The sequence below is a fragment of the Garra rufa genome, chromosome 4 (genome assembly GCF_049309525.1).
Source record: "Garra rufa chromosome 4, GarRuf1.0, whole genome shotgun sequence".
Classification (NCBI taxonomy): Eukaryota; Metazoa; Chordata; class Actinopteri; order Cypriniformes; family Cyprinidae; genus Garra; species Garra rufa.
The window spans coordinates 5,091,617-5,116,263 of NC_133364.1; the positions used below are offsets into that span (position 1 = coordinate 5,091,617).

The window sequence follows — 24,647 nt, forward strand, 5'->3', positions numbered from 1 at the left end:
CATCACCCATCCAGAGCTTAAGGTAGACAGAGACTCAGAGCAGGATGTGGATTGGGAAGCGCTCACTATCGAGATGCTCCTCAAGGTGGAGCTGGAGAATCAGTCAAGCATTACAAATGCTGCTCAAGTCTGCAAACACAAGCACAAAACACCAAAATCATTGTTTATCAGTAAACAAACACGATACACATACTTTAAAGCAAATAAAAACAAATATACATCTCTGTTTTCAAACTAAAACAGTCTCGGGATATTATGTCCTCCTATGTTATGTGTGTTTACATTTTGAGCGTGTGCTCTTGAGTTCAACACAACATTTAAACCGTTTTACCCATTGTTTTATCTCACCAGTTGAGAGTTGATCGTCTTAATTTAGTGAATCTGGTCCATGTTTCTCCGCTGGTCAAAGCTTTGACAAACTTATAGATTTGTTTGAATAAACAGAAAGTTTAAAACTCAGCCCTCTGAAGTGCGACTAGCCTCCTCAGGTTTAATGCAGCAGCCTAATGAACCTATCTATAGATGCTGATACACTTATTGACCACAAGAGGGAGATGATCAGCTCTTTGTCTGCCTTATACACATTTAATATCGTAAATAGCGACTTTGGCCTGAGTATGAAAATAGTAAAATGTGAAAACAAAAGAAAGAAACTATTTTAGACCATGTTGGCCTTATAATATGACTCGTAAGGTAGAAACTGAAGTGCGTTTTTTCCATCCGCTCCACTAGGCGGCGTAAGCGGCTTCACGGTCAGACTGACACCTCGTTCAGGATGCTCGACCAACATGGCTTTGTTTACAAGCGTGTAGACCGATTAAAATACAGATTTTGGAGATGACAGTTCAGTGACAGTTGTTAAAAGTCACTAAACGGGACATATTCCGACTTATTAACAAACAGAAACGACGCATGATGCGATAAAACGCAGGAAACAGGAGTGACATGCGACTCACCTGTAAGTAACTGCACACATGCAGTGATTTTCTCTTGTTTTATCTTTTGTGAGTGGTTATTCGTTGTATTTACGTGCTTATTTAAGGTTTAAGAAGTGTTTAAATGTTAGAAAGCCTTTGTTTCTTCTAAAATGTTAAAGCAGGGCTGCTCTATCAGTTTGTTTACATTCATAGAGATGGTTTTAGGTGCATTCAATGTGTTTTGACACAGAGTCTACCTTTATAATGTCTGAATGAATCGCCCTGATATTTGAACATTTATTCTCAAGTAGAATAATAAGGAATGGAGTTTTTGTCTGTTGTTGTTGCAGTGTTTCTGTAGGTAGTATACTTATGTTTGTTATCAGGTCAGTAGGTTTGTGAAGCTCTGTTTTTGCTGATTCATAGTTTTGTAGAGTTGCAGTCCTTTGCTTTTAATGATAACCAGCATATATACAGTCAGTTGTTGATTGTAAAGGAAAGTCATGTTTGTTATTGGGGTCAGTAGGTTTGTGAAGCTCTGTTTTTACAGCTGTAAATAGACATTGTACTAATAAACATCTGTTTTGTTTTGCTCAGTATTCTGAAGCACAGTAACCAGAAACAGATTGAAGACCATATCCTCGACTTCAACAGCATGTGAGTCAGACAACATTCATTCAGCAGTGAAAATAAGTCAACAGTCATGTAGTATGTGTACAGTAGTCAACATTTGAAGTGGATTAAAACCTTTCAACAAAGCTGTCCTAAACCCAAAACAATACCCGTTCTTGTCTTAGGAAAACTTTGATGAACTTTTTTTTGGATCCACTTCAAATGTTGACTACTATATTTACCCCTGTTTTCACTGACAAGGCTTAAGTTTAGTCCCAGACTAAAATGCATGTGTGGGCTGTTTAAACTGAAAGAAACTCGCACTGACTGATCTTAAAAATGTCAGATTCATTGTTTCGACTCAAGATGCACACCAGTAATGTTTTTATTCAAGGCATATTTCTAAAAACTGCTTAAATGTCCTAATTGAACTTTGGCCTAATGCTGGCTGAACCCTAACCTAAGTCTTGTCTGTGAAAGCGGGCCATAGTGTTATTTAATGTAATTTTAGACTTATTTAGAGTGACTTGAGGCTAAATTTAGATGTACTAATATACTAATGTCTGTTTATTTTTGTCTTTTCTCTATAGGAGGGATGTGTTTGGACAGACGATGACTGTAATGATAGGTGCTCTTCATGGACAGGTAAGACTTACAACTTGTGTTTTTGTTTTGTACTTAATGTATCAGTTACCATCATTTTCTTTCTGGAGTTTCACCCCTCCAGAAAGCAAATGATGGTAACCGAAACGGGTGGGGAAGGGGCGGCGGAGCTGATTTTTTTATACAGGTAATTTTTTTTCTTCCATAAAGTAGCATAACCCCTGCTGGACATGGTGCCGAGGCTTGGGGGGGACCCGAATCATCCCCACCCCTTGGTTCATGCAACGCAGTGATCTGGCTGGATTCGAACCAGCAATCTCTGAACCGTGTGGCAGCGCTCTTACCCATGAGCCACAGATCACTTGTCTAAACATGTGCTGGAACTTATACTTCACTATTCACCTGTATGTGGCTTTACAATAAATCAGTTAAAGTTTTGAGTTGGTTGATTGTTGTCTGAGGTGGGATTTGAACCCATGCCTCCATGGCAGCTGGTAACGTGTGCTTAACCACTAACCCACTGTGGCTTTCACATTTTGTGTCATGTTTTTATGGCACTTTGTTGGATGAAATGACAACAATGTGATTTCACAATAAATTCATTAAAGCTGAGGTAGGATTTGAACCCACACCTCAGCTGCAGCCTTATTAGCCAAGGACATGTGCTTAGCCACTAACCCATTGTGGCTTTCACACTTATTTTAGGCGCTTTGGTGTATGTAATGATAACAATTTGATTTTTACATTAAATCAGCTAAAGCTTTAAGTTGACTGAGGTGTGATTTGAACCCATGACAGGTTTATCAACTGAAAACATGTGTTTAACCACTAACCCATTATGGCTTTCACACCAAATGGTTGCATTTGGGAAACTTTGTTGGATTTATAATTACAACAGTTTAACAAAATGTTAGGTGGGATTTGAACTCAAGACTCCAACATTAAAGCGCATCACTTTATCTACTGAGCCACTGAGTCTGATGAATGTTTCAAGTGAGATTTTATTGAACATTTGTTTTATATGTAGAAAAACTTGAATAATTGTGGGACTTGAACCTAGGTGTTTCCCATAGAAAGAGCAGTCAATTATCCACTGAGCCACAGAATCCTAACAGTTAATTTATAAATTATAATCTGTTTAATCAAACAAATAGCTTTTATGTTTCTGAATCTGAAACACTTACCTGGAATTTTCTAGTAACCCTAAAGACCTTGATTAGCTGTGACAGGTGTTCTGAATCAGATTTGAGTTAGTGATGGTGAAACACTCCTTTATTTAACAAAACAAACCTTGCAATTTATTACAAGAAAGCATATTATACAGACAAGTCATATTTAATGGTATTTGGTGATTTGTAATTGGATTTAAGATATTGTACTTTGCTAAATATTTGCAATGGGTTTGTAAAAGCTTTTTTTAGGCATGAGTTTTTCTTGCATTTACAGATTTGTCCACCAGGCGGCACCAGTGTGTGTTGTTTCGAGCGATTCACCAGCGAGTCATTTTGCGAATCAACTGATTCAATTGATTCAAAGCTTCGAAAAGGTTCGTTCTTCATCTCTTTGCTCTTACTGCTTTTTTTTTTTATTAATGCATATACACTTTTGTCCACATGGAGGCTGACACACTAAATTGATCTCATGCATTTGCCTGTTAGATTCATCAGTAAAACATTTCAGTGTTTATCCATTATATTAGTCATTAGTTTATTAGCTATCATTTTTTTTTTTATTTATTTTTTTTTTATTTGGAGTGCAAAAACATACATGGTAAATGCAGAAACAGAAACAACAACAACAGAAACAATACCAACAAAAAACAAAAACAAACAAAAAACTATACTAACAACAAAAAAAACAACAAAAAAAAAACAACAACAATGATAATAAATGAGAAATGAGAACAAGACAATCTGAATAATAATAATGTATAAGTAGTAGTAGCAGTATAGGTAGTATTAGCATATTCAAAAATAATAGAAATGGCCATAAATCGGAGTAACAACTATAACACCAAAGGTAGTGATGATACGGTTAATATTTTGTGATGACAGTAACAGTAATATCAATAATAACAGTAATCATAATAATAATAATAATAATAACAGCAATAATCCCAAGGATGGTGATTACAGTATGATGTTGTGATGATGGTAACAGTAATATCAATAATTATAATAATAAAATAATAATAATAATAATAATAAATAATAATAATAAAAATAAATAAATAAATAAATAATAATAATAATAATAGTAGTATTAATAACAATAGTAAAGTTTGAGTTGTAACAATGATATTTTGTGACGATGTTTTGTGATGAAGGCAACAGTACTATTACTATTAATAATAATAATAATAATAATGATGATAATAATAATGATATAATCACAATAGTAGTTATCTAAATATATGTATGCAGGATTAGCTATCATTTTTGATAAAGGATTTATTGACACTTTGTCCAAATCTGTCTCCTCCATCCATATCCTCATCACCCATCCAGAGCTTAAGGTAGACAGAGACTCAGAGCAGGATGTGGATTGGGAAACGCTCACTATCGAGATGCTCCTCAAGGTGGAGCTGGAGAATCAGTCAAGCATTACAAATGCTGCTCAAGTCTGCAAACACAAGCACAAAACACCAAAATCATCGTTTATCAGTGAACAAACACGATACACATACTTTAAAGCAAATAAAAACAAATATACATCTCTGTTTTCAAACTAAAATAGTCTCAGGGGATCTTATGTCCTCCTATGTTATGTGTGTTTACATTTTGAGCGTGTGCTCTTGAGTTCAACACAACATTTAAACCGTTTTACCCATTGTTTTATCTCACCAGTTAAGAGCTGATCGTCTTAATTTAGTGAATCTGGTCCATGTTTCTCCGCTGGTCAAAGCTTTGACAAACATAGATTTGTTTGAATAAACAGAAAGTTTAAAACTCAGCCCTCTGAAGTGCGACTAGCCTCCTCAGGTTTAATGCAGCAGCCTAATGAACCTATCTATAGATGCTGATACACTTATTGACCACAAGAGGGAGATGATCAGCTCTTTGTCTGCCTTATACACATTTAATATCGTAAATAGCGACTTTGGCCTGAGTATGAAAATAGTAAAATGTGAAAACAAAAGAAAGAAACTATTTTAGACTATGTTGGCCTTATAATATGACTCGTAAGGTAGAAACTGAAGTGCGTTTTTTCCATCCGCTCCACTAGGCGGCGTAAGCGGCTTCACGGTCAGACTGACACCTCGTTCAGGATGCTCGACCAACATGGCTTTGTTTACAAGCGTGCAGACCGATTAAAATACAGATTTTGGAGATGACAGTTCAGTGACAGTTGTTAAAAGTCTCTAAACGGGACATATTCCGACTTATTAACAAACAGAAACGACGCATGATGCGATAAAACGCAGGAAACAGGAGTGACATGCGACTCACCTGTAAGTAACTGCACACATGCAGTGATTTTCTCTTGTTTTATCTTTTGTGAGTGGTTATTCGTTGTATTTACGTGCTTATTTAAGGTTTAAGAAGTGTTTAAATGTTAGAAAGCCTTTGTTTCTTCTAAAATGTTAAAGCAGGGCTGCTCTATCAGTTTGTTTACATTCATAGAGATGGTTTTAGGTGCATTCAATGTGTTTTGACACAGAGTCTACCTTTATAATGTCTGAATGAATCGCCCTGATATTTGAACATTTATTCTCAAGTAGAATAATAAGGAATGGAGTTTTTGTCTGTTGTTGTTGCAGTGTTTCTGTAGGTAGTATACTTATGTTTGTTATTGGGGTCAGTAGGTTTGTGAAGCTCTGTTTTTGCTGATTCATAGTTTTGTAGAGTTGCAGTCCTTTGCTTTTAATGATAACCAGCATATATACAGTCAGTTGTTGATTGTAAAGGAAAGTCAGCTTTACAGCTGTAAATAGACATTGTTCTAATAAACATCTGTTTTGTTTTGCTCAGTATTCTGAAGCACAGTAACCAGAAACAGATTGAAGACCATATCCTCGACTTCAACAGCATGTGAGTCAGACAACATTCATTCAGCAGTGAAAATAAGTCAACAGTCATGTAGTATGTGTACAGTAGTCAACATTTGAAGTGGGATAAAACCTTTCAACAAAGCTGTCCTAAACCCAAAACAATACCCGTTCTTGTCTTAGGAAAACTTTGATGAACTTTTTTTTGATCCACTTCAAATGTTGACTACTATATTTACCCCTGTTTTCACTGACAAGGCTTAAGTTTAGTCCCAGACTAAAATGCATGTGTGGGCTGTTTAAACTGAAAGAAACTCGCACTGACTGATCTTAAAAATGTCAGATTCATTGTTTCGACTCAAGATGCACACCAGTAATGTTTTTATTCAAGGCATCTTTCTAAAAACTGCTTAAATGTCCTAATTGAACTTTGGCCTAATGCTGGCTGAACCCTAACCTAACCTAAGTCTTGTCTGTGAAAGCGGGCCATAGTGTTATTTAATGTAATTTTAGACTTATTTAGAGTGACTTGAGGCTAAATTTAGATGTACTAATATACTAGATATACTAATGTCTGTTTATTTTTGTCTTTTCTCTACAGGAGGGATGTGTTTGGACAGACGATGACTGTAATGATAGGTGCTCTTCATGGACAGGTAAGACTTACAACTTGTGTTTTTATTTTGTACTCAATGTATCGGTTACCATCATTTTCTTTCTGGAGTTTCACCCCTCCAGAAAGCAAATGATGGTAACCGAAACGGGTGGGGAAGGGACGGCGGGGCAGATTTTTTATACAGCTAATTTTTTTTTTTCTTCCATAAAGTAGCATAACCCCTGCTGGACATGGTGCCGAGGCTTGGGGGGGGGGGGACCCGAATCATCCCCACCCCTTGGTTCACGCACCGCAGTGATCTGGCTGGATTCGAACCAGCAATCTCTGAACCGTGTGGCAGCGCTCTTACCCATGAGCCACAGATCACTTGTCTATACATGTGCTGGAACTTATACTTCACTATTCACCTGTATGTGGCTTTACAATAAATCAGTTAAAGCTTTGAGTTGGTTGATTGTTGTCTGAGGTGGGATTGGAACCCATGCCTCCATGGCAGCTGGTAACGTGTGCTTAACCACTAACCCACTGTGGCTTTCACATTTTGTGTCATGTTTTTATGGCACTTTGTTGGATGAAATGACAACAATGTGATTTCTCAATAAATTCATTAAAGCTGAGGTAGGATTTGAACCCACACCTCAGCTGCAGCCTTATTAGCCAAGGACATGTGCTTAGCCACTAACCCATTGTGGCTTTCACACTTATTTTAGGCGCTTTGGTGTATGTAATGATAACAATTTGATTTTTACATTAAATCAGCTAAAGCTTTAAGATGACTGAGGTGTGATTTGAACCCATGACAGGTTTATCAACTGAAAACATGTGTTTAGCCACTAACCCATTATGGTTTTCACACCAAATGGTTGCATTTGGGAAACTTTGTTGGATTTATAATTACAACAGTTTAACAAAATGTTAGGTGGGATTTGAACTCAAGACTCCAACATTAAAGCGCATCACTTTATCTACTGAGCCACATGAATGTATCAAATGAGATTTTATTGAACATTTGTTTTATATGTAGAAAAACTTGAATAATTTTGGGACTTGAACCTAGGTGTTTCCCGTAGAAAGAGTAGTTAATTATCCACTGAGCCACAGAATCCTAACAGTTAATTTATAAATTATAATCTGTTTAATCAAACAAATAGCTTTTATGTTTCTGAATCTGAAACACTTACCTGGAATTTTCTAGTAACCCTAAAGACCTTGATTAGCTGTGACAGGTGTTCTGAATCAGATTTGAGTTAGTGATGGTGAAACACTCCTTTATTTAACAAAACAAACCTTGCAATTTATTACAAGAAAGCATATTATACAGACACGTCATATTTAATGGTATTTGGTGATTTGTAATTGCATGTAAGATATTGTACTTTGCTAAATATTTGCAATGGGTTTGTAAAAGCTTTTTTTAGGCATGAGTTTTTCTTGCATTTACAGGTTTGACCACCAGGCGGCACCAGTGTGTGTTGTTTCGAGCGATTCACCAGCGAGTCATTTTGCGAATCAACTGGTTCAATTGATTCAAAGCTTCGAAAAGGTTCGTTCTTCATCTCTTTGCTCTTACTGCTTTTTTATTTATTTATTAATGCATATACACTTCTGTCCACATGGAGGCTGACACACTAAATTGATCTCATGCATTTCCCTGTTAGATTCATCAGTAAAACATTTCAGTGTTTATCCATTATATTAGTCATTAGTTTATTAGCTATCATTTTTGATAGAGGATTTATTGACACTTTGTCCAAATCTGTCCTGTCTACTTCATATCCTCATCACCCATCCAGAGCTTAAGGTAGACAGAGACTCAGAGCAGGATGTGGATTGGGAAGCGCTCACTATCCAGATGCTCCTCAAGGTGGAGCTGGAGAATCAGTCAAACATTACAAATGCTGCTCAAGTCTGCAAACACAAGCACAAAACACCAAAATCATCGTTTATCAGTGAACAAACACGATACACATACTTTAAAGCAAATAAAAACAAATACACATCTCTGTTTTCAAACTAAAACAGTCCCAGGGGATCTTATGTCCTCCTATGTTATGTGTGTTTACATTTTGAGCGTGTGCTCTTGAGTTCAACACAACATTTAAACCGTTTTACCCATTGTTTTATCTCACCAGTTAAGAGCTGATCTTGTTTATTTAGCGAATCTGGTCCATGTTTCTCCGCTGGTCAAAGCTTTGACAAACTTATAGATTTGTTTGAATAAACAGAAAGTTTAAAACTCAGCCCTCTGAAGTGCGACTAGCCTCCTCAGGTTTAATGCAGCAGCCTAATGAACCTATCTATAGATGCTGATACACTTATTGACCACAAGAGGGAGATGATCAGCTCTTTGTCTGCCTTATACACATTTAATATCGTAAATAGCGACTTTGGCCTGAGTATGAAAATAGTAAAATGTGAAAACAAAAGAAAGAAACTATTTTAGACCATGTTGGCCTTATAATATGACTCGTAAGGTAGAAACTGAAGTGCGTTTTTTCCATCCGCTCCACTAGGCGGCGTAAGCGGCTTCACGGTCAGACTGACACCTCGTTCAGGATGCTCGACCAACATGGCTTTGTTTACAAGCGTGCAGACCGATTAAAATACAGATTTTGGAGATGACAGTTCAGTGACAGTTGTTAAAAGTCACTAAACGGGACATATTCCGACTTATTAACAAACAGAAACGACGCATGATGCGATAAAACGCAGGAAACAGGAGTGACATGCGACTCACCTGTAAGTAACTGCACACATGCAGTGATTTTCTCTTGTTTTATCTTTTGTGGGTGGTTATTCGTTGTATTTACGTGCTTATTTAAGGTTTAAGAAGTGTTTATATGTTAGAAAGCCTTTGTTTCTTCTAAAATGGTAAAACAGGGCTGCTCTATCAGTTTGTTTACATTCATAGAGAGGGTTTTAGGTGCATTCAATGTGTTTTGACACAGAGTCTACCTTTATAATGTCTGAATGAATCGCCCTCTGATATTTGAACATTTATTCTCAAGTAGAATAATAAGGAATGGAGTTTTTGTCTGTTGTTGTTGCAGTATTGCTGTAGGTAGTATACTTATGTTTGTTATTGGGGTCAGTAGGTTTGTGAAGCTCTGTTTTTGCTGATTCATAGTTTTGTAGAGTTGCAGTCCTTTGCTTTTAATGATAACCAGCATATATACAGTCAGTTGTTGATTGTAAAGGAAAGTCAGCTTTACAGCTGTAAATAGACATTGTTCTAATAAACATCTGTTTTGTTTTGCTCAGTATTCTGAAGCACAGTAACCAGAAACAGATTGAAGACCATATCCTCGACTTCAACAGCATGTGAGTCAGACAGCATTCATTCAGCAGTGAAAATAAGTCAACAGTCATGTAGTATGTGTACAGTAGTCAACATTTGAAGTGGGATAAAACCTTTCAACAAAGCTGTCCTAAACCCAAAACAATACCCGTTCTTGTCTTAGGAAAACTTTGATGAACTTTTTTGATCCACTTCAAATGTTGACTACTATATTTACCCCTGTTTTCACTGACAAGGCTTAAGTTTAGTCCCAGACTAAAATGCATGTGTGGGCTGTTTAAACTGAAAGAAACTCGCACTGACTGATCTTAAAAATGTCAGATTCATTGTTTCGACTCAAGATGCACACCAGTAATGTTTTTATTCAAGGCATCTTTCTAAAAACTGCTTAAATGTCCTAATTGAACTTTGGCCTAATGCTGGCTGAACCCTAACCTAAGTCTTGTCTGTGAAAGCGGGCCATAGTGTTATTTAATGTAATTTTAGACTTATTTAGAGTGACTTGAGGCTAAATTTAGATGTACTAATATACTAGATATACTAATGTCTGTTTGTTTTTGTCTTTTCTCTATAGGAGGGATGTGTTTGGACAGACGATGACTGTAATGATAGGTGCTCCTCATGGACAGGTAAGACTTACAACTTGTGTTTTTGTTTTGTACTTAATGTATCAGTTACCATCATTTTCTTTCTGGAGTTTCACCCCTCCAGAAAGCAAATGATGGTAACCGAAACGGGTGGGGAAGGGACGGCGGAGCTGATTTTTTATACAGCTAATTTTTTTTTCTTCCATAAAGTAGCATAACCCCTGCTGGACATGGTGCCGAGGCTTGGGGGGGGACCCGAATCATCCCCACCCCTTGGTTCACGCAACGCAGTGATCTGGCTGGATTCGAACCAGCAATCTCTGAACCGTGTGGCAGCGCTCTTACCCATGAGCCACAGATCACTTGTCTATACATCTGCTGGAACTTATACTTCACTATTCACCTGTATGTGGCTTTACAATAAATCAGTTAAAGCTTTGAGTTGGTTGATTGTTGTCTGAGGTGGGATTCGAACCCATGCCTCCATGGCAGCTGGTAACGTGTGCTTAACCACTAACCCACTGTGGCTTTCACATTTTGTGTCATGTTTTTATGGCACTTTGTTGGATGAAATGACAACAATGTGATTTCACAATAAATTCATTAAAGCTGAGGTAGGATTTGAACCCACACCTCAGCTGCAGCCTTATTAGCCAAGGACATGTGCTTAGCCACTAACCCATTGTGGCTTTCACACTTATTTTAGGCGCTTTGGTGTATGTAATGATAACAATTTGATTTTTACATTAAATCAGCTAAAGCTTTAAGTTGACTGAGGTGTGATTTGAACCCATGACAGGTTTATCAACTGAAAACATGTGTTTAGCCACTAACCCATTATGGCTTTCACACCAAATGGTTGCATTTGGGAAACTTTGTTGTATTTATAATTACAACAGTTTAACAAAATGTTAGATGGGATTTGAACTCAAGACTCCAACATTAAAGCGCATCACTTTATCAACTGAGCCACTGAGTCTGATGAAAGTTTCAGATGAGATTTTATTGAACATGTTTTATATTTAGAAAAACTTGAATAATTTTGGGACTTGAACCTAGGTGTTTCCCATAGAAAGAGCAGTTAATTATCCACTGAGCCACAGAATCCTAACAGTTAATTTATCAATTATAATCCGTTTAATCAAACAAGTAGCTTTTATGTTTCTGAATCTGAAACACTTACCTGGAATTTTCTAGTAACCCTAAATACTTTGATTAGCTGTGACAGGTGTTCTGAATCAGATTTGAGTTAGTGATGGTGAAACACTCCTTTATTTAACAAAACAAACCTTGCAATTTATTACAAGAAAGCATATTATACAGACACGTCATATTTAATGGTATTTGGTGATTTGTAATTGCATGTAAGATATTGTACTTTGCTAAATATTTGCAATGGGTTTGTAAAAGCTTTTTTTAGGCATGAGTTTTTCTTGCATTTACAGGTTTGTCCACCAGGCGGCACCAGTGTGTGTTGTTTCGAGCGATTCACCAGCGAGTCATTTTGCGAATCAACTGATTCAATTGATTCAAAAATTCGAAAAGGTTCGTTCTTCATCTCTTTGCTCTTACTGCTTTTTTTATTTTTATTAATGCATATACACTTTTGTCCACATGGAGGCTGACACACTAAATTGATCTCATGCATTTGCCTGTTAGATTCATCAGTAAAACATTTCAGTGTTTATCCATTATATTAGTCATTAGTTTATTAGCTATCATTTTTGATAGAGGATTTATTGACACTTTGTCCAAATCTGTCCTGTCTACTTCATATCCTCATCACCCATCCAGAGCTTAAGGTAGACAGAGACTCAGAGCAGGATGTGGATTGGGAAGCGCTCACTATCGAGATGCTCCTCAAGGTGGAGCTGGAGAATCAGTCAAACATTACAAATGCTGCTCAAGTCTGCAAACACAAGCACAAAACACCAAAATCATTGTTTATCAGTGAACAAACACGATACACATACTTTAAAGCAAATAAAAACAAATACACATCTCTGTTTTCAAACTAAAACAGTCCCAGGGGATCTTATGTCCTCCTATGTTATGTGTGTTTACATTTTGAGCGTGTGCTCTTGAGTTCAACACAACATTTAAACCGTTTTACCCATTGTTTTATCTCACCAGTTGAGAGTTGATCGTCTTAATTTAGTGAATCTGGTCCATGTTTCTCCGCTGGTCAAAGCTTTGACAAACTTATAGATTTGTTTGAAGAAACAGAAAGTTTAAAACTCAGCCCTCTGAAGTGCGACTAGCCTCCTCAGGTTTAATGCAGCAGCCTAATGAACCTATCTATAGATGCTGATACACTTATTGACCACAAGAGGGAGATGATCAGCTCTTTGTCTGATATTACACATTTAATATCGTAAGTAGCGACTTTGGCCTGAGTATGAAAATAGTAAAATGTGAAAACAAAAGAGAGAAACTATTTTAGACCATGTTGGCCTTATAATATGACTCGTAAGGTAGAAACTGAAGTGCGTTTTTTCCATCCGCTCCACTAGGCGGCGTAAGCGGCTTCACGGTCAGACTGACACCTCGTTCAGGATGCTCGACCAACATGGCTTTGTTTACAAGCGTGCAGACCGATTAAAATACAGATTTTGGAGATGACAGTTCAGTGACAGTTGTTAAAAGTCACTAAACGGGACATATTCCGACTTATTAACAAACAGAAACGACGCATGATGCGATAAAACGCAGGAAACAGGAGTGACATGCGACTCACCTGTAAGTAACTGCACACATGCAGTGATTTTCTCTTGTTTTATCTTTTGTGAGTGGTTATTCGTTGTATTTACGTGCTTATTTAAGGTTTAAGAAGTGTTTAAATGTTAGAAAGCCTTTGTTTCTTCTAAAATGTTAAAGCAGGGCTGCTCTATCAGTTTGTTTACATTCATAGAGATGGTTTTAGGTGCATTCAATGTCTTTTGACACAGAGTCTACCTTTATAATGTCTGAATGAATCGCCCTCTGATATTTGAACATTTATTCTCAAGTAGAATAATAAGGAATGGAGTTTTTGTCTGTTGTTGTTGCAGTATTGCTGTAGGTAGTATACTTATGTTTGTTATTGGGGTCAGTAGGTTTGTGAAGCTCTGTTTTTACAGCTGTAAATAGACATTGTACTAATAAACATCTGTTTTGTTTTGCTCAGTATTCTGAAGCACAGTAACCAGAAACAGATTGAAGACCATATCCTCGACTTCAACAGCATGTGAGTCAGACAACATTCATTCAGCAGTGAAAATAAGTCAACAGTCATGTAGTATGTGTACAGTAGTCAACATTTGAAGTGGGATAAAACCTTTCAACAAAGCTGTCCTAAACCCAAAACAATACCCGTTCTTGTTTTAGGAAAACTTTGATGAACTTTTTTTTGATCCACTTCAAATGTTGACTACTATATTTACCCCTGTTTTCACTGACAAGGCTTAAGTTTAGTCCCAGACTAAAATGCATGTGTGGGCTGTTTAAACTGAAAGAAACTCGCACTGACTGATCTTAAAAATGTCAGATTCATTGTTTCGACTCAAGATGCACACCAGTAATGTTTTTATTCAAGGCATCTTTCTAAAAACTGCTTAAATGTCCTAATTGAACTTTGGCCTAATGCTGGCTGAACCCTAACCTAAGTCTTGTCTGTGAAAGCGGGCCATAGTGTTATTTAATGTAATTTTAGACTTATTTAGAGTGACTTGAGGCTAAATTTAGATGTACTAATATACTAGATATACTAATGTCTGTTTATTTTTGTCTTTTCTCTACAGGAGGGATGTGTTTGGACAGACGATGACTGTAATGATAGGTGCTCCTCATGGACAGGTAAGACTTACAACTTGTGTTTTTTGTTTTGTACTCAATGTATCGGTTACCATCATTTTCTTTCTGGAGTTTCACCCCTCCAGAAAGCAAATGATGGTAACCGAAACGGGTGGGGAAGGGACGGCGGGGCTGATTTTTTATACAGCTAATTTTTTTTTTCTTCCATAAAGTAGCATAACCCCTGCTGGACATGGTGCCGAGGCTTGGGGGGGGGACCCGAATCATCCCCACCCCTTGGTTCACACAACGCAGTGATCTGGCTGGATTCGAACCAGCAATCTCTGAACCGTGTGGCAGCGCTCTTACCCATGAGCCACAGATCACTTGTCTAAACATGTGCTGGAACTTATACTTCACTATTCACCTGTATGTGGCTTTACAATAAATCAGTTAAAGCTTTGAGTTGGTTGATTGTTGTCTGAGGTGGGATTCGAACCCATGCCTCCATGGCAGCTGGTAACGTGTGCTTAACCACTAACCCACTGTGGCTTTTACATTTTGTGTCATGTTTTTATGGCACTTTGTTGGATGAAATGACAACAATGTGATTTCACAATAAATTCATTAAAGCTGAGGTAGGATTTGAACCCACACCTCAGCTGCAGCCTTATTAGCCAAGGACATGTGCTTAGCCACTAACCCATTGTGGCTTTCACACTTATTTTAGGCGCTTTGGTGTATGTAATGATAACAATTTGATTTTTACATTAAATCAGCTAAAGCTTTAAGTTGACTGAGGTGTGATTTGAACCCATGACAGGTTTATCAACTGAAAACATGTGTTTAGCCACTAACCCATTATGGCTTTCACACCAAATGGTTGCATTTGGGAAACTTTGTTGGATTTATAATTACAACAGTTTAACAAAATGTTAGATGGGATTTGAACTCAAGACTCCAACATTAAAGCGCATCACTTTATCAACTGAGCCACTGAGTCTGATGAATGTATCAAATGAGATTTTATTGAACATTTGTTTTATATGTAGAAAAACTTGAATAATTGTGGGACTTGATCCTAGGTGTTCCCCATAGAAAGAGCAGTTAATTATCCACTGAGCCACAGAATCCTAACAGTTAATTTATAAATTATAATCTGTTTAATCAAACAAATAGCTTTTATGTTTCTGAATCTGAAACACTTACCTGGAATTTTCTAGTAACCCTAAAGACCTTGATTAGCTGTGACAGGTGTTCTGAATCAGATTTGAGTTAGTGATGGCGAAACACTCCTTTATTTAACAAAACAAACCTTGCAATTTATTACAAGAAAGCATATTATACAGACACGTCATATTTAATGGTATTTGGTGATTTGTAATTGCATGTAAGATATTGTACTTTGGTAAATATTTGCAATGGGTTTGTAAAAGCTTTTTTTAGGCATGAGTTTTTCTTGCATTTACAGGTTTGACCACCAGGCGGCACCAGTGTGTGTTGTTTCGAGCGATTCACCAGCGAGTCATTTTGCGAATCAACTGGTTCAATTGATTCAACGCTTCGAAAAGGTTCGTTCTTCATCTCTTTGCTCTTACTGCTTTTTTATTTATTTATTAATGCATATACACTTCTGTCCACATGGAGGCTGACACACTAAATTGATCTCATGCATTTGCCTGTTAGATTCATCAGTAAAACATTTCAGTGTTTATCCATTATATTAGTCATTAGTTTATTAGCTATCATTTTTGATAGAGGATTTATTGACACTTTGTCCAAATCTGTCCTGTCTACTTCATATCCTCATCACCCATCCAGAGCTTAAGGTAGACAGAGACTCAGAGCAGGATGTGGATTGGGAAGCGCTCACTATCGAGATGCTCCTCAAGGTGGAGCTGGAGAATCAGTCAAACATTACAAATGCTGCTCAAGTCTGCAAACACAAGCACAAAACACCAAAATCATTGTTTATCAGTGAACAAACGCGATACACATACTTTAAAGCAAATAAAAACAAATACACATCTCTGTTTTCAAACTAAAACAGTCTCAGGGGATCTTATGTCCTCCTATGTTATGTGTGTTTACATTTTGAGCGTGTGCTCTTGAGTTCAACACAACATTTAAACCGTTTTACCCATTGTTTTATCTCACCAGTTGAGAGTTGATCGTCTTAATTTAGTGAATCTGGTCCATGTTTCTCCGCTGGTCAAAGCTTTGACAAACTTATAGATTTGTTTGAATAAACAGAAAGTTTAAAACTCAGCCCTCTGAAGTGCGACTAGCCTCCTCAGGTTTAATGCAGCAGCCTAATGAACTATCTATAGATGCTGATACACTTATTGACCACAAGAGGGAGATGATCAGCTCTTTGTCTGCCTTTTACACATTTAATATCGTAAATAGCGACTTTGGCCTGAGTATGAAAATAGTAAAATGTGAAAACAAAAGAAAGAAACTATTTTAGACCATGTTGGCCTTATAATATGACTCGTAAGGTAGAAACTGAAGTGCGTTTTTTCCATCCGCTCCACTAGGCGGCGTAAGCGGCTTCACGGTCAGACTGACACCTCGTTCAGGATGCTCGACCAACATGGCTTTGTTTACAAGCGTGTAGACCGATTAAAATACAGATTTTGGAGATGACAGTTCAGTGACAGTTGTTAAAAGTCTCTAAACGGGACATATTCCGACTCATTAACAAACAGAAACGACGCATGATGCGATAAAACGCAGGAAACAGGAGTGACATGCGACTCACCTGTAAGTAACTGCACACATGCAGTGATTTTCTCTTGTTTTATCTTTTGTGAGTGGTTATTCGTTGTATTTACGTGCTTATTTAAGGTTTAAGAAGTGTTTAAATGTTAGAAAGCCTTTGTTTCTTCTAAAATGTTAAAGCAGGGCTGCTCTATCAGTTTGTTTACATTCATAGAGATGGTTTTAGGTGCATTCAATGTGTTTTGACACAGAGTCTACCTTTATAATGTCTGAATGAATCGCCCTCTGATATTTGAACATTTATTCTCAAGTAGAATAATAGGAATGGAGTTTTTGTCTGTTGTTGTTGCAGTATTGCTGTAGGTAGTATACTTATGTTTGTTATTGGGGTCAGTAGGTTTGTGAAGCTCTGTTTTTACAGCTGTAAATAGACATTGTACTAATAAACATCTGTTTTGTTTTGCTCAGTATTCTGAAGCACAGTAACCAGAAACAGATTGAAGACCATATCCTCGACTTCAACAGCATGTGAGTCAGACAGCATTCATTCAGCAGTGAAAATAAGTCAACAGTCATGTAGTATGTGTACAGTAGTCAACATTTGAAGTGGGATAAAACCTTTCAACAAAGCTGTCCTAAACCCAAAACAATACCCGTTCTTGTCTTAGGAAAACTTTGATGAACTTTTTTTGGATCCACTTCAAATGTTGACTACTATATTTACCCCTGTTTTCATTGACAAGGCTTAAGTTTAGTCCCAGACTAAAATGCATGTGTGGGCTGTTTAAACTGAAAGAAACTCACACTGACTGATCTTAAAAATGTCAGATTCATTGTTTCGACTCAAGATGCACACCAGTAATGTTTTTATTAAAGGCATATTTCTAAAAACTGCTTAAATGTCCTAATTGAACTGTGGCCTAATGCTGGCTGAACCCTAACCTAAGTCTTGTCTGTGAAAGCGGGCCATAGTGTTATTTAATGTAATTTTAGACTTATTTAGAGTGACTTGAGGCTAAATTTAGATGTACTAATATACTAGATATACTAATGTCTGTTTGTTTTTGTCTTTTCTCTACAGGAGGGATGTGTTTGGACAGACGATGACTGTAATGATAGGTGCTCTTCATGGACAGGTAAGACTTACAACTTGTGTTTTTGTTTTGTACTCAATGTATCGGTTACCATCATTTTCTTTCTGGAGTTTCATCCCTCCAGAAAGCAAATGATGGTAACCGAAACGGGTGGGGAAGGGACGGCCGAGCTGATTTTTTTATACAGCTAATTTTTTTTCTTCCATAAAGTAGCATAACCCCTGCTGGACATGGTGCCGAGGCTTGGGGGGGGACCCGAATCATCCCCACCCCTTGTTTCACGCAACGCAGTGATCTGGCTGGATTCGAACCAGCAATCTCTGAACCGTGTGGCAGCGCTCTTACCCATGAGCCACAGATCACTTGTCTAAACACGTGCTGGAACTTATACTTCACTATTCACCTGTATGTGGCTTTACAATAAATCAGTTAAAGCTTTGAGTTGGTTGATTGTTGTCTGAGGTGGGATTCGAACCCATGCCTCCATCGCAGCTGGTAAGCGTGCTTAACCACTAACCCACTGTGGCTTTCACGCTTTGTGTTTGGTTTTTAAGGCACTTTGTTGGATCAAACAACATCCATTTGAAGTAAGCAATAGTGGGATTTGAACCCGGGTCTCCCAGATCAAAACACAAAGTTTTATCTCCTGTGCCACTGGATCTCTGGAGTTGCTCAGTGTTTTGAACAGGGTTTTGTTGAGAGATTTGTCTTAAATGATGGCTAACTTTATCAAATGTGGGATTTGAACCCTGGTCTCCCAGATCAAAACACAAAGTTTTATCTCCTGCGCCACTGGATCTCTGGAGTTGCTTAGTCTTTTGAACAGGGTTTTGTTGAGAGATTTGTCTTAAATGATGGCTAATTTTATCAAATGTGGGATTTGAACCCGGGTCTCCCAGATCAAAACACAAAGTTTTATCTCCTGCGCCACTGGATCTCTGGAGTTGCTTAGTCTTTTGAACAGGGTTTTGTTGAGAGATTTGTCTTAAATGATGGCTAACTTTATCAAATGTGGGATTTGAACCCCGGTCTCCCAGATCAAAACACAAAGTTTTATCTCCTGCGCCACTGGATCTCTGGAGTTGCTTAGTCTTTTGAACAGGGTTTTGTTGAGAGATTTGTCTTAAATGATGGCTAACTTTATCAAATGTGGGATTTGAACCCGGGTCTCCCAGATCAAAACACAAAGTTTTATCTCCTGCGCCACTGGATCTCTGGAGTTGCTCAGTGTTTTGAACAGGGTTTTGTTGAGAGATTTGTCTTAAATGATGGCTAACTTTATCAAATGTGGGATTTGAACCCCGGTCTCCCAGATCAAAACACAAAGTTTTATCTCCTGCGCCACTGGATCTCTGGAGTTGCTCAGTGTTTTGAACAGGGTTTTGTTGAGAGATTTGTCTTAAATGATGGCTAATTTTATCAAATGTGGGATTTGAACCCGGGTCTCCCAGATCAAAACACAAAGTTTTATCTCCTGTGCCACTGGATCTCTGGAGTTGCTCAGTGTTTTGAACAGGGTTTTGTTGAGAGATTTGTCTTAAATGATGGCTAACTTTATCAAATGTGGGATTTGAACCCGGGTCTCCCAGATCAAAACACAAAGTTTTATCTCCTGCGCCACTGGATCTCTGGAGTTGCTCAGTGTTTTGAACAGGGTTTTGTTGAGAGATTTGTCTTAAATGATGGCTAATTTTATCAAATGTGGGATTTGAACCCGGGTCTCCCAGATCAAAACACAAAGTTTTATCTCCTGCGCCACTGGATCTCTGGAGTTGCTCAGTGTTTTGAACAGGGTTTTGTTGAGAGATTTGTCTTAAATGATGGCTAATTTTATCAAATGTGGGATTTGAACCCCAGTCTCCCAGATCAAAACACAAAGTTTTATCTTCTGCGCCACTGTATCTCTGGTGTTGCTTAGTCTATTGAACAGGGTTTTGTTGGGAGATTTGTCTTAAATGATGGCTAACTTTATCAAATGTGGGATTTGAACCCTGGTCTCCCAGATCAAAACACAAAGTTTTATCTCCTGCGCCACTGGATCTCTGGAGTTGCTCAGTGTTTTGAACAGGGTTTTGTTGAGAGATTTGTCTTAAATGATGGCTAATTTTATCAAATGTGGGATTTGAACCCGGGTCTCCCAGATCAAAACACAAAGTTTTATCTCCTGCGCCACTGGATCTCTGGAGTTGCTTAGTCTTTTGAACAGGGTTTTGTTGAGAGATTTGTCTTAAATGATGGCTAACTTTATCAAATGTGGGATTTGAACCCCGGTCTCCCAGATCAAAACACAAAGTTTTATCTCCTGCGCCACTGGATCTCTGGAGTTGCTCAGTGTTTTGAACAGGGTTTTGTTGGGAGATTTGTCTTAAATGATGGCTAACTTTATCAAATGTGGGATTTGAACCCCGGTCTCCCAGATCAAAACACAAAGTTTTATCTCCTGCGCCACTGGATCTCTGGAGTTGCTTAGTCTCTTGAACAGGGTTTTGTTGGGCCTCTGATTGTTTTAAACAGGATGTTATTGAGAGATTTATTTTAAATGATGGATAGCGTTATCAAATGTGGGATTTGATCCTGGACTTTCATGTTTGAGATTGAAATCTTTAACCACTGAGCCATAGAGCTTGTTATGTTGCGCTATTATTGTTTTTTGGGTAATTTAGATGTCAGCTTGAAGTAGGTTTAGACTAATTAATTTTTGGTGATTCGAACACGTGTCTGTTATAGTTTCGTAATGCAAAGTCATGTATTTAACCTCTGCACCACTAGGCTTCAGGTAAGTTGTGTGTCTATCTTGTAGTTTACACCTCATTAAAAGAGTAAACAATTATCCTCTGTCAACTGAGAATTTGATGGACTCAAAGTTGTGTTTGGTCTTTTATATTATTCATTATTATAATTTTTAAAAAGACTTTAGACTTTCTTAAATATTAAAATGTTTATAGTTGTCACCATCATTGTGTACAAATGACCAATTAGTAGTCATTGATAGTAAACTGGCAGTACAAGTGTTTCTATTTTATTAAATTATTCATATTTTAATTAAATTTTATTATCTGACTACACAAAAACAATTCTTTAAGATATTTTAGATTAAATGTTTGTTGCTGAATTTACTAAGATATTTCTTTTTAATTAAAAAGAAAAAGTTAAAAAGTTATTGCACCCCTTTGTGGCAATTTTTGTAAAAGTATATAAACAGTAATCAAGTTTAGTAACGTAAATGCACTATGCTTCTCCAAGAGGGTGAGATCAGAAGAACATGCCCATAATGCATTGCAATACGAACAGCCAATCAGAACTAATTACGTTAGTTCTTTGTTTTCTCTTTTCTTCTGTTAAAAAGCCAAAATCAAAGAAAAAAAAAAGATATCAAGCCGGAGAAAGACAAGATTAAAGACCTAAAACATACGCCCTTCTGTGGTGTTTTTGTGAATTACACGGTTATAAGTTGACTCTAATGACCTTAAAGATCTGCTGTACTTCTGCAAGATGGTGAGAGCAGAAGAGCATATGACGCACTGCATGATGTATGTTCTGTCATCTGTTAAAAATAAATAAATAAATGATGAACACATGTATTACTTAATTAAATAAACTTAAATGGGTTACACCCTCCTGTGGTGATTTTAATGATTTACAGCACTGCAAATTGCTTCTAATTAAATGGATTGCGCCCTCCGGTGGTGATTTTTGTGAATTATAGCGCTACAAATTAAGTCTAATTAAATGGATTTACAGCGCTGCAAATTGCTTCTAATTAAATGCGTTGCGCCCTCCGGTGGTGAATTTTGTGAATTACAGTACTGCAAATTTAGTCTAATTTAATGGATTGCGCCCTCCGGTGGTGATTTTTGTGAATTACACGGCTACAAATTGAGTCTAATTAACTTAAATGGGTTGCGCCCTCCGGTGGTGAATTACAGTACTGCAAGTTGAGTCTAATTTAATGGATTGCGTCCCCTGGTGGTGATTTTAGTGAATTACACGGCTACAAATTGAGTCTAATTAAATGGATTGCGCCCTCCGGTGATGATTTTAATGAATAGAGCACTACAAGTTCAGTCTAATTTAAAGGAGTGCACCCTCTGGTGGTGATTTAAATGAATTACAGCACTGTAAATTGAGTCTAATTAAATAGGTTGTACCCTCCGGTGGTGATTTTAATGAATTACAGCATTGCAAATAGATTCTAATTAAATGGATTGCGCCCTCCTGTGGTGATTTTAATGAACTAGAGCATTGCAAATAGATTCTAATTAAATGGATTGCGCCCTCCTGTGGTGATTTTAATGAATTACAGCATTGCAGATAGATTCTAATTAAATGGATTGCGCCCTCCGGTGGTGATTTTAATGAATTACAGCATTGCAAATAGATCCTAATTAAATGGATTGCGCCCTCCGGTGGTGGTTTTAATGAATTACAGCATTGCAAATAGATTCTAATTAAATGGATTGCGCCCTCCTGTGGTGATTTTAATGAATTACAGCATTGCAAATAGATTCTAATTAAATGGATTGCGCCCTCCGGTGGTGATTTTAATGAACTAGAGCATTGCAAATAGATTCTAATTAAATGGATTGCGCCCTCCGGTGGTGATTTTAATGAACTAGAGCATTGCAAATAGATTCTAATTAAATGGATTGCGCCCTCCGGTGGTGATTTTAATGAATTACAGCATTGCAAATAGATTCTAATTAAATGGATTGCGCCCTCCTGTGGTGATTTTAATGAATTACAGCATTGCAAATAGATTCTAATTAAATGGATTGCGCCCTCCTGTGGTGATTTTAATGAACTAGAGCATTGCAAATAGATTCTAATTAAATGGATTGCGCCCTCCTGTGGTGATTTTAATGAATTACAGCATTGCAAATAGATCCTAATTAAATGGATTGCGCCCTCCGGTGGTGGTTTTAATGAATTACAGCATTGCAAATAGATTCTAATTAAATGGATTGCGCCCTCCTGTGGTGATTTTAATGAATTACAGCATTGCAAATAGATTCTAATTAAATGGATTGCGCCCTCCTGTGGTGATTTTAATGAACTAGAGCATTGCAAATAGATTCTAATTAAATGGATTGCGCCCTCCTGTGGTGATTTTAATGAACTAGAGCATTGCAAATAGATTCTAATTAAATGGATTGCGCCCTCCGGTGGTGATTTTAATGAATTACAGCATTGCAAATAGATCCTAATTAAATGGATTGCGCCCTCCTGTGGTGATTTTAATGAATTACAGCATTGCAAATAGATCCTAATTAAATGGATTGCGCCCTCCTGTGGTGATTTTAATGAACTACAGCATTGCAAATAGATTCTAATTAAATGGATTGCGCCCTCCTGTGGTGATTTTAATGAATTACAGCATTGCAAATAGATTCTAATTAAATGGATTGCGCCCTCCTGTGGTGATTTTAATGAACTAGAGCATTGCAAATAGATTCTAATTAAATGGATTGCGCCCTCCGGTGGTGATTTTAATGAATTACAGCATTGCAAATAGATCCTAATTAAATGGATTGCGCCCTCCTGTGGTGATTTTAATGAACTACAGCATTGCAAATAGATTCTAATTAAATGGATTGCGCCCTCCTGTGGTGATTTTAATGAATTACAGCATTGCAAATAGATTCTAATTAAATGGATTGCGCCCTCCTGTGGTGATTTTAATGAACTACAGCATTGCAAATAGATTCTAATTAAATGGATTGCGCCCTCCTGTGGTGATTTTAATGAATTACAGCATTGCAAATAGATTCTAATTAAATGGATTGCGCCCTCCTGTGGTGATTTTAATGAACTAGAGCATTGCAAATAGATTCTAATTAAATGGATTGCGCCCTCCGGTGGTGATTTTAATGAATTACAGCATTGCAAATAGATCCTAATTAAATGGATTGCGCCCTCCTGTGGTGGTTTTTGAATTACAAGTGCTGCAAATTGAGTCTAATAAACTTAAATGGGTCTTTAAAAAAGACTTTAGACTTTCTTAAATAATTAAATGCTTATAGTTGTCTTAAATGATGGCTAACTTTATCAAATGTGGGATTTGAACCCCGATCTCCCAGATCAAAGCACAAAGTTTTATCTCCTGCACCACTGGAGTTGCTCATTCTTTTGAACAGGGTTTTGTTGAGAGATTTGTCTTAAATGATGGCTAACTTTATCAAATGTGGGATTTGAACCCGGGTCTCCCAGATCAAAACACACAAGTTTTATCTCCTGCGCCACTGAGTCTCTGGACCAGTTACTAGTCATTGATAGTCATCTGGCATTGCAAGTATTTTTATTTTATTAATTTATTATTATTTTAATCAAACTTTTTTCATTTGACTAGACAAAAAAAGTTAATTAAGCTATTTTAGATTAAATGATTGTTAGTGAATTTACTAAGATATTTCTTTTTTATTAAAAAGGCAAAATTATTG

General features: G+C 37.2%; 1 protein-coding gene and 1 long non-coding RNA gene across 5 annotated transcripts in view; both read left to right on the plus strand.

Annotated features, from left to right (window-relative positions):
• The first annotated feature begins 478 nt into the window (after positions 1-478).
• On the plus strand, positions 479-2,181 carry LOC141333073 (uncharacterized). Its single transcript, XR_012355373.1, has 3 exons — positions 479-958; positions 1,515-1,574; positions 2,120-2,181. It is a non-coding gene; the product is annotated as an uncharacterized lncRNA (long non-coding RNA).
• A 3,197-nt stretch (positions 2,182-5,378) lies between these two features.
• LOC141333505 (B-cell receptor-associated protein 29-like) overlaps positions 5,379-24,647 on the plus strand; it is a 28,607-nt gene continuing 9,338 nt past the window's right edge. Inside the window, exons 1-13 of one of the 4 annotated variants that reach the window (XM_073838525.1) lie at positions 5,379-5,583; positions 6,104-6,163; positions 6,722-6,776; positions 8,180-8,279; positions 9,250-9,475; positions 9,998-10,057; positions 10,609-10,663; positions 12,067-12,166; positions 13,788-13,847; positions 14,401-14,455; positions 15,864-15,963; positions 17,585-17,644; positions 18,198-18,252. The gene's annotated coding sequence lies outside the window, so the exon portion shown is untranslated. Of the gene's footprint in view, positions 5,584-6,103; positions 6,164-6,721; positions 6,777-8,179; positions 8,280-9,249; positions 9,476-9,997; positions 10,058-10,608; positions 10,664-12,066; positions 12,167-13,200; positions 13,361-13,787; positions 13,848-14,400; positions 14,456-15,863; positions 15,964-16,882; positions 17,159-17,584; positions 17,645-18,197; positions 18,253-24,647 lie in introns of those variants that run through there. The other 3 variants (XM_073838527.1, XM_073838529.1, XM_073838530.1) reach the window with 3 other exon arrangements.